At 43.8% G+C, this 11,051-nt stretch overlaps 2 long non-coding RNA genes across 2 annotated transcripts; both read right to left on the bottom strand.

The window, feature by feature from the left end:
* On the bottom strand, positions 221-1,130 carry LOC108637379. Its single transcript, XR_001918984.1, has 2 exons — positions 1,090-1,130; positions 221-533 (listed from the first exon to the last, which is right to left on the bottom strand). It is a non-coding gene; the product is annotated as an uncharacterized LOC108637379 (long non-coding RNA).
* LOC102183612 lies at positions 1,196-7,505 on the bottom strand. Its single transcript, XR_310465.1, has 3 exons — positions 7,435-7,505; positions 6,775-6,828; positions 1,196-1,210 (listed from the first exon to the last, which is right to left on the bottom strand). It is a non-coding gene; the product is annotated as an uncharacterized LOC102183612 (long non-coding RNA).

Genomic DNA, 11,051 nt, shown 5'->3' with positions numbered 1-11,051 from the left:
ATAGAACAAGCCATAGCCACTCATGTGACCCAAAGACTGGTGAGGTTTTGTGGATGGTTCTTATACAGCATCTCATGGCCATAGGTCATTGATTCAAGATTTATATGAAGGACCTGTGAAGCAAGTCTATCACAGCCCTATTTTCATAAAAATAAAAAATTACAGTAAGAGAACTCATCCAACTTCATCAAGGAATCACATATAATAGCCAGCAAACCTGTTGGTGGGTATTGAAGGAAAAGCTTTATTAACAAGTCTACAAGAACAAAGGGGGGCACCTGCTAAGCCAATGATGCTGGTGCTAGCGCGTGCATCACGAGTTGGAGACAAAGCCTGCATCAGCACCTCAGCGTCCTCAGAATCTTCAAAGGCCATGCGGCAGCGTCAGAGGCCTTGGCAGCTGACATCCCTGCAGGGAACTGAAGCAGGTGAACTGCAGACACCCCGTGGTAGCTCAGAGGACTGTGACTGTGAGAACATTGCAGACGAGGCTGGGAGACTGTCAGTGATGAAAGCAGGCACCTTGAAAGGTCCTGCCAAAGAAAGAATGCCTTGAGATGATGTTTTTGACTCTATCTTACTCCACCACCTGGTGTGGACTTGAAAATAATGATTTATAAAAGTCTGAAATTGTTCAATAATTCTCCTTTGCTCTTTCTCAAAACAAAACAAAACAAAAACAAAAAACAGCTGGTTAACACTGAAGGGCAAGTTCATTCATCTCTTGCCTCATATGGATACAAGACAATGCACTCACACACAAACTGTCCACCTGCATCCTCTCTGCCTCCCCTTACTCTCCCACACCTCTTACATTACGTGGTTTTTCATTCCCTGCCATGGCAACTGGAGAAGTGAATTCCTTCCTGAAAGATCATCTCATAAGCCTCATAGTTCCCCTCACTCTGGGACACAGGAGTTCATGCAAAGAGTATGAACTAAAGCTCTTTGCTTCAAGCTACAGTATAAGCAGGGGTGTGGTGCTCCCTTCCCTTTAGCAGCAGCAAAATTAAACTTGTTGTTGCAAAAAGAAAAAATGGCCATAAATTCATTGGACTTCTCAGGTGGTGCTAGTGGTAAAGAACCCACCTGCTAGTGCAGGAGACATAAGAGACTGAGGCTCGATCCTTGGGTCAGGAAGCTCCCCTGGAAGAGGGCATGGCAACCCACTTCACTATTTTTGCCTGGAGAATCCCATGGACAGAGGAGCCTGGAAGTCAGTAGTTCATAAGGTCACAAAGAGCCAGAGATGACTGAAGTGACTTAGCGTGCACACACACACACACACACACTTACACACACAAATTCATTGCAGATCCTACCATTAAGAGAGAAGTCTATTTCTCCCCTCCTTGAAGCTGGGCTTGGTCATGTGACTTGCTTTGGCCAACAGGATAGGGAGGGAGGTGGGAGGGGGGTTTAGGAGTGGGAACTTATGTACACCTGTGGCGGACTCACATTGATGTATAGCAAAACCAATACAATATTGTAAAGTAAAAATAATAATAATAATAATAAAGAAAGAAATAGCAGGTTGAAGGAGCCCAAGCCAGCCTGTCAGAGAAGCCATGTTGGGGAAAACCAAAGAACCCGACCTTCAGTCCACTACCCTCCACACACATGAGCAAAGGCATCCTTACCCACCCAGTTGTCAGGGTCACTTCCTACATGAGTGAAGCTTAAGCAAGAGAGGCTGAAGGACGGCCCAGTCTAGCCCAGTTCAAATTGCCAACCCACAAAATTGTGAACAAATAAATAACTGTTGGCATAAGCCACTAAGTTTTGGAAAAACTTATTTATGCAGCAAATGCTAATGGACACATCACTAAAAACCTTAAGGTATCGGATGTCAGAGGTGAATGGTGCAGTGGGGAGCCATTACATCTCCTCGTATAAGATGAGCTTCCCAAACCACAGTTCAGTTCAGTTCAGTTCAGTCGCTCAGTTGTATCCGACTCTTTGTGACCCCATGAATCGCAGCATGCCAGGCCTCCCTGTGCATCACCATGTCTTGGAGTTCACTCAGACTCACATCCATTGAGTCCGTGATGCCATCCAGCCATTTCATCCTTGGTCGTCCCCTTCTCCTCCTGCCCCCAATCCCTCCCAGCATCAGAGTCTTTTCCAATGAGTCAACTCTTCGCATGAGGTGGCCAAAGTACTGGAGTTTCAGCTTTAGCATCATTCCTTAACCACAGCAAATCCTAACGGGGATAGGATGGGAGGATTTATTTCTGTCTCTGTCATCAGAATCTTATTTTAAAAGCCCACGGGGAAAGGAAGATAAAACAAACAACAACAAAAAAATACAAAGTGAAATGAAAATAATAGCTCCTCTCAAATCTTAGAAATGAAACAGATGTATTTTTCTGCAGAGTAGTTCTGCGTATGTAAACGATGTGGATGGCCATGTTTTTTTGGGTTTTTTTTCCCTCTTCTTTGGTTAAAAAAAAAAAAATTCAGAATCAAGTTTAAGTCCTACTTCTAAGAAATGATTGGGACTTTCCAGAATTCAATGTACTGGTCATTTACTTATTCGGGTGTGGAGCTTATTTTCCACATATTTTACAAACTTTTACTTCTATTCCACCTAATTTTCACCTTTTTCCAGAATATATTTGCCTTTAAAACATTCCAAATGCCTTTTGAATGAAGACTTGACATATGTAACATTTACTTATTGAAATATTTCTATTTTGAATCAGAGGCACACCTTAAATTGAGGTGACCACAACATCCAGTCTTTGTTTTCTCTTTCGACTTTTTCCCACGTGGTGATGGAACGAGTCATGGGAAGGGAGGAGGAAGTGGGAAATAGAGGTGGTAAAACATTTTGCAATTTTCCAAGTGCTAGATGTAATCTAAGAGATGTGCATTTTCCATTGAAATAGTTTTCTCCATAACAGTGCACACTCTTATTAGAACCGTATTTTTGCTGACAGAGCCCAGAGTTGCTTCACTCAGCATTCTGCACGTAGAAGACTACACACACACACACACACACACACACACACACACACACACACACACCACATTCATCACTATGCTTTGATTTGCCCAGTCTCTTATTTATTTATTTTTCCGAGATCCATAGCCTTCCTTGTGGCTATCAACATTTCCAAATGATTCTGGGACTGACCGCACTTGCATGAAGTTATTTGAATTTTGATCTGTATCTTTAATCAGGCACATTGCTTTGAATACATTCATTTGAGTAGTGGAGTCAAACGGCTATTGTCGTGTTGTTTTTTTTTTTTTTTCTGTAATGTGAGTAAAAAAAAATTAATAGGATTTAGGGATTAGCTTGAATGTCTTCTTTTATGTGACCTAGATAATATAGTGCCTTATTACGACTGCATTCCTGACAATAAAGTATACAGTGTTTGCCAATGAGTTAAAACAATAGCTATATAAATACAAAACATATTATTCATGTCTGTTGTGTATCTAGTCATCCATTATTAACATTAATCATCTTTGCTTTCTTACAGGGAGCTTAAAGTCCCATGTATTTTACAATCAAAACTGTCGAGAATTATAACACTACTCTATGTGATCTCTATAAAATGAGATATAAATGACAATCAAAGAGGCCATTGGTTGCTTCATTTATATTCAAAGTGCCTCTGACCATAAATTACATTAATAGTTTGTATTCTCCTTACCTTGTCTCAGAAGGAGCTCAAGGCATGTTTGACCCTTTCATTCTTATAACCTTTGCTTGGGGAGAAAGCCACCCTGGCAGGCCCTGGGCTCCCCTTTGCCTCACACACACCCAACAAGGAAAACAGGGCCCTCTCTACCTCTTTCCTGTACATTCTCAGATTCAAGATCCTGATTCAAGAGGGAGCAATGTGTGACGCAGGGGATACATCTAGGTCACCACCACAATCCTCTCCACCAAGTCAGAGCTGTTTGGGGCCATATTTATTGCTTCCCTTTTCTTTGGCAGAGAAGAAAAATTGATAAACACAACATCTATTGAAATATCATCAACCCATCTCAGAGTGGACTCCTTTCGAACTCCTGGAATAATATAATAGATGATGGAGTCCAGGGTACTCCAGCCTAATACCAACTTGTATTCTTTACTGAACGCTATTTGAGCAAAATTCAAGAATATATTAAGCTTAGAGCATCTTTTCAGTTCAGTTCAGTTCAGTTGCTCTGTCGTGTCTGACTCTTTGTGACCCCATGAACTGCAGCACGCCAGACCTCCCTGTCCATCACCAACTCCCGGAGTACACCCAAACCCATGTCCATTGAGTCAGTGATGCCATCCAAACATCTCATCCTCTGTCGTCCCTTCTCCTCCTGCCCTCAATCTTTCCCAGCATCAGGGTCTTTTCCAATGAGTCAGCTCTTCACATCAGGTGGCCAAAGTATTGGAGTTTCAGCTTCAACATCAGTCCTTCCAATGAACACCCAGGACTGATCTCCTTTAGGATGGACTGGTTGGATCTCCTTGCAGTCCAAGGGACTCTCAAGAGTCTTCTCCAACACCACAGTTCAAAAGCATCAATTATTTTGCGCTCAGCTTTCTTTATAGTCCAGCTCTCACATCCATACATGACCACTGGAAAAACCATAGCCTTGACTAGACGGACCTTTGTTGGCAAAGTAATGTGTCTGCTTTTTAATGTTTCTGCTGTCTAGGTTGGTTATAACTTTCCTCCAAGAAGTAAGCATCTTTTAATTTCATGGCTGCAATCACCATTTGCAGTGATTTTGGAGCCCAGAAAAATAAAGTTAGCCACTTTTCCCACTGTTTCCCCATCTATTTGTCATGAAGTGATGGGACTGGATGCCATGATCTCAGCTGAGCTTTAAGCCAACATTTTCACTCTCCTCTTCCACTTTCATCAAGAGGCTCTTTAGTTCTTCTTCACTTTCTGCCATAGGGTGGTATCATCTGCATATTTGAGGTTATTGATATTTCTCCCGGCATCCTTTACTAATTCATTTTGAAATGTTACTACTCTAGGTACCTCCAGAGAATGCACTAACAAGAACAAGGCAGTGAAACAAGAGAGGTCATTCCTCAAAGACAGCAAAAGCGCCCAATTGACTGCCTGATAATACATGAAGTGTCTTCCTGCTTTCTTCCCATTTCTTAAGACATCTATTACCTGAATTGTGAACACTGAACCACGCTGGGGGAAAGCCACCTTCCACCCGACCTATAGGTCAATCCCTTCAGATGACAAACGACAGAGGGAAGATCAGGCCGGCGCTCAGAGGTTCACTGTCAGAGCTCTGTCGATTCTCCTGGGCATCCCCCACCATGTCTCCTCTTTCTCTTCTGATAACTCCCTGGCTCTAATTGGAGGCAGGAGCAGCACTGTTAGTACAGAATTTAATATCAATACTGCCTGGCACTGTTCTATTGTAGATGAGGAGAGATTCCTGGCACTGTACTTGAGACCAAAGAAAATGAGAAGAAATAATCACTCCTGCCTTGTCTTATGTTTTATGAGGGTAGTTGTTCACTAATTTACTCAGACATTTACTGAGTCCATACTATGTGCCAGGCACTCTTCCAGTTTGGGGAAAAAGAGCAAGGAACAAAACAGACAGAAACCCCTCCCTTAATGGAAGTTTAAAATGTAAGGAGAGGAACAGTACAAAAATTGAATAAATAAGTAAAACACACAGTGCGTAAATGGTGTTGTGTTCTATTGAGGAAAAGAAAGCAGGGGATGGATTAGGACATGGGTTTTCATTGGCACCGGACACTCAGGGAAGACCATGCAGTGGAGAAAATATTTGGGTCAAGCACCCAAGTAGTTGATGAAGTGAGGCATGTGCTTATCCGGGGGAAGAGCAGTATATTAATAAACAGAAAGCAAACGCCGAGCACTGAGACGGAACACATCTGGCATGGTGCAGGAACAGCCCAGGTTTGGTGGGCCTCAGTAGGGAGGGGCCAACACCAAGGCTCTCACAAGTGCAGAGCTGGCCATTTGTCCAGAGGGGCCATGATTAGGGATGTGTCTGACCCCACGGTCACCCGGGATGAGCCACTCTACCACCATATTTCCACATTCTTTCACGTTAAACTCAGTAATCCCCTGCTTCTTTGAGATGTGGATCTTCTGGTGGCCAGGTAACTTGAACTTGACCCTGCAAAGGGACTCAATCATGTGCCCCTTGTTCTGCAGCCTGGTGCGGACAGATGTTACTAACAAACCACTGTGGCCCCTGGGGGCTTTACAAAGGCACTGCACAAACCTGTCTCCAGTCTAGAATGGAGAGAGCATGCCAGTCACAGGCCAGTCATGAATGTCCACTGGAAAGAACCGTCTCCAGGGTTCCTTAGCACAACCTGCACAGGCAAAATATACCACCAAGGAGGCTGCTGTTTGCAGCCATTGCAAACAGCGTCCCCACAGCCCAGGTTTGATATTGCAAAGATGGCCACCGTGACAGTCCCCTCCCGCAGGACCTTCCAGAGCCTTGACATTTCTGTCCATTAAGAGTCTTTGTCTCCTCCCCTTGAACCCAAATTAGCTTTTGTGATTGCCCTGACTTATAGCTTATGGCTTGTCTGACAGAAGTGATGCTAGGTGACTTCCAGGCTTGGGCATAAAAGGCAGAACAGCTTCTGCTGAGCTCTCTTTCCTGGATGTTGGAAACAGTTCCAGCCACCATGATGTGAGGAAGCCTGGCCGCAGGAGGCCCGGCCACTGGAAGCTGAGCATCCAGTGGACAGCACAGCCCGGGTGAGGAGTGGAAGCAGCTGCTCCAGACCCAGAGCCGAGCCCCTCACCTCACCTTGTGAACAGCGGCGCTGAACCTTCTCCAAGGACCCCAGAGCAAACTGCAGGGCTGTGAGCAAAATGAATGATTGTTGTCATTTTCAACCATTCTGTTTTGGGGTAGTCAGGGGCTGGGTGGCCAGAGTGAAGTAGGCAGTGGATTAGGATACAGTTAAGGGACGGAATGTATAAAGCCCGTCTTTGGGGGCTTTATACACACCATGGCAGATGCTCTGCCTTTCACTCTAACGGGAAAGCCACCAGGCTGACACACAGATGCTGGTCACTGTCTCTGTCCTCGATGACATCAAGAAGACAATGTCCAGTGGGTACACGGCTCCTTCCTTCAGACAGAGAGTCCTTCCAAGAGAAGGAGCCTTCCTTTTGCAGGCGATATTTTGCACTCACAGTGACAAACTCACTCAGAGACGGATCTGACCTTCCCATTTCCTGTCACAAAATTGCAATAGTTGCCTCTATGCTAAGCACCAACCCTCTGTGTCACTGGGAGACTTCAACCTCAAAACCCATTTAGGTTTTAGCCAACTTAGACCCATAGATGCCCAAATGGGCTGAGACAAAGAGTGCTTCCCACTGCGGCTTCTGGAGGTTGTTCTCTCTCTGGCTCAATAAGCCTCTCCATCAGCAGACTTTGGAGGACTGCAGGGTGGCCCACCTGGCATGGAGACATTTGCTTCATCATGTGGGAGGGCAGGTAAGCGCAGTCCCAGCAACAGAGTATTTTTCAATGCTGAAAGGCTCAGAAAGATGAGCACTGAAAGAAACCATCCTTCTTTTAAAAAACTGAAGTACAATTGATTTACAATATTGTGTTAGTTTCATAAAAGAATTCATCCTTGCTGACATCTTCGACAGGTTAATGCACCCATGTGAGGTGCAGTATGTGCTATCTTTGGGGCTGATTTTACAAGCTTTCTCAGTTTGGTAAGTTTGTAAAATTGACCAGCCTCCCCAAAATGGGGCAGGTGAAACCCCGGGATGATGGCAGCTATGATGAGTCTGAAGGCAGAGTGCCTACCACTCCTGAGTCACACAGGGGCTAGGATCCTGGCTGGCCCAGCCTGGGACAATGCTGAGAATTCTTTACTGAGCTCCAGAATGAGCCAAAATAAACTCTCTTCTACTGAGTTGTTGAGTATGAGGCAACTGCTAAGAGTGATCAGTTTCCACACATTACGTTCTGTTCCTGGGCAGATTCAAAGGGAACATTTGGGTAGGTGGATGAGCAACAAGATTCAACAAAAACACCCTTAAGATTAGGCTAGTCAGGAAGAAATAACTTCTGTTCTTGTCATTTTATTTTGTGTTAACCAGTTCATCCAATGGTAGTTTGTGAGATGCTGAGTAGTATTTTGGATTAATGTCTTAGAGAGTTGCCTTGAGAACCTTAATATTCTCAACCACACTGGCATGAAGGAAGGTTGTACTGCCACTGAGAGACATGCCAGACCATTAGAAGAATGATGACACACATTTCAGCTTGGGATTTGCTCCCATAAATTTGAGGTCATATCATTTCATCAGAGGGATGTTAAGCCTTTCTTAAGACAACCAGTCAAAGAAAGCGAGAATTAGAGGGTCCCTTCCAGATGTCCTCCTCATTTCACAGGTGAGAATCCTGAGTCCCAGAACAGATAAATGCCTTAGTTAAGGGCCTTAGCTCTTTGGAGGTCAATAGTCGTACAGTTTAAGTCCTAGGATTTGGGCCTTTTAATGTTACTGCAGTTGCTGATAGCAGAAGCCAGTTACTCCAACATCATGCAGCATCAGCACCTGGTATACAAAAGGCAACACATAATGGTGCCCTCCCCACATAAGGCTGTGAGATCTTTGATGGCAGGGTTAGGTGTTATTTATGCTCAACTCCCCAGTGCCTTCCCACAATAGGGGATCCTTTGTAATAGATAAGTGGACAGAAATTGGATTCCTGACACACTCAAAATGTTAATTTTTTGTTGTTTCTTATTGTTGGAATACCAATTTATTAAGTATTCATTGCCCATTCTTTCTCATTCATTCAGTAGATGTGGCTGAGCATCTTCTATGTGCTCAGTGAGGTGGATACAGTGAGCAAAGCAGATGGAACCCCTGGTCTTGTGGAGCTGACACGCCTATCACTGTGTCCAGCGATAGCTGAGCAGCCAAATGGTCAACTTGCCTTGATACACTAGATTCACAGTCAATCAGATGGGCCAGCTTAGATACTTTAAAAAGCTAGACAGCTGTTCAAGACAGAATGGAGTCATTGGGTTCAGATAATAAGTTTTATGGCTGTTCAAAGGATGGAAGGATTGGTGTAGCCAAAACAGTTTTAGGAGACCCCCCAAAGACAGTTTAGAGTAGTTTCTTGAGAATATGGCAGGATTCAAAAGATAGGGAGAAGAGAAAGCGGATGGCATGCCAGGGAGGTTAAGGAAGAGACAAGAACAACGAGTGTGATTAATGGGCCAAGGATGATTCTAGTCCAGCCAGATTCTCGGTCAGAGAAAGCGAAACTGAGAAATGTCGGGCCAGACGGTGAAGGCACCAGTGAGAGGAAAACCCAAAGAAAAAACAATTTCTTTAATATGCACTTTGAAAACTGGCTGGGGAGTGAATGACAGGTCTTCTGCAGGTATATAATCTACTTTACTGTGTTTCTATCCTGGTTGAAGGTATACAGGAAATTACTCTTCCATTATCTTTCCATCCTCTTCAGAGCAACACCTCTTCAGGTAAGGAAACCTGCAAAACTACAGTAATTAGAACGGATTGTCGAAACATAAGAGATCAAATGTCCACTTTCTTAGAACATACCCCCAATGTTCATACCTCATAATTAATACTCCACAGCTAATACTTTAGAAAATAGATTTCAAGTATGTGCTTTCACTTGTCCATCTATTTGTGGATCTGCTGTCTGCAATTCGAGTCCAGAGCACAAATATAATAGAAGTGAATTAGACATTTAAAAGTAGAGATAGGGACATATTTTATGTAAATATACGTATGCGATAGCTATAGGCCAAACTTCAACTACTATAATGAAGAGGTGTAGAATGAGGTGGGGGGGGGGGGCAATGGACAGATCTGCGATGAAATATCAAACTCTTAAATTAACCACTTTGACAAATCAGTTGTCCTCCCATAAAGTTATGGGTTCTATCTAATTAACAGATCCAATGCACTCTTGGCCTCAATTATTGGCTTCCTTACAAGGAAACATACAGGGCCCTCAAACATTCTCTTCTCCTCCTGCTCTGACTCCAGGCCAGCTCTGTGACTTGTGTTGGCCAACAGAACATGTTAGCGTGAAGCCCTATTAGTTCTGAGCCTGGAACTTGAGGGATTTGTGTATTTCTGCTCTGTTTCTTGGATCTCTGGCAAGCCATGATCTGAACACACCAGAGGAGGAGAGACCCCATGGAGCAGAGCTCAATTGTCCAGCCTTGGCTCCCTTAGATCAGTCAGCAGCCAGCAGACCCTCAGCCATGTGAGAACCTGGCCAAGATTATCAGAACCACCTCAAGATACAGCTGGCCCCCAGATGCATGAGTAAGCCCAGCCTAGATCAGAAATACCATCCAGCTGATCCTCAGACTCAGAAGGTCTAGTAACAAAAGTCTTGTTTTAGTCTACTGAGCTTTAAGTAGACTGTTGAGTAGTAATAACTCTCTGATAAAGACTAGTTCCTGGCTGTACATAAGAGCATCCCAAGAGTTTTAAAAATATACCAATCACTTCTCTTTATGCTGAAATTCTGTTTAATCCACCTAGATATTCTTTTATTTTGTTCTATTTAAGTTTCTCGGGTTTCTAACATGCAGCCAGAGTCAAAATTTGCTTCCTCCAGCTTCTCCAAATATTAAAAATCCAGGTGAGTAGGTCTTTCTTGTCTTGGGTCTGGATGATACTACAGTATGTTTGCTCTTGCACATGATATCACTGAGAACAAGGCAAATCTGTCTTCCTACATGCAGAATGGTCCTCTACATGTCCATCTGTCTGTACAGGCAAGAAGACAGTGATTTTTGTCCAGTATCCAGGACTATCACTTATGGGATGGTTGAGAGAATTCATCCCCCAGAGGCAGCCCCTACCTTCCCTTTGGAAGCTGGTTTAAACAGATATAAACAATTTTGCTATTGTACCTAATATTTAGATCAGGCTGCGAATCTGGCAAAACGAGGTACAAAGGGAAGGTAACAGCTGTAGGTCACTGGGGAGTATGGGAGGGACTGTTAGACAGTTTTTATGTTCTAATTAAGGATGCATCAGAGAGTTGCTCTGTGA

Source organism: Capra hircus, chromosome 13 (assembly GCF_001704415.2).
Source record: "Capra hircus breed San Clemente chromosome 13, ASM170441v1, whole genome shotgun sequence".
NCBI lineage: Eukaryota > Metazoa > Chordata > Mammalia > Artiodactyla > Bovidae > Capra > Capra hircus.
The sequence above is the reverse complement of the archived record's forward strand: the minus strand, read 5'-3'. Positions and strand labels throughout refer to the sequence as shown.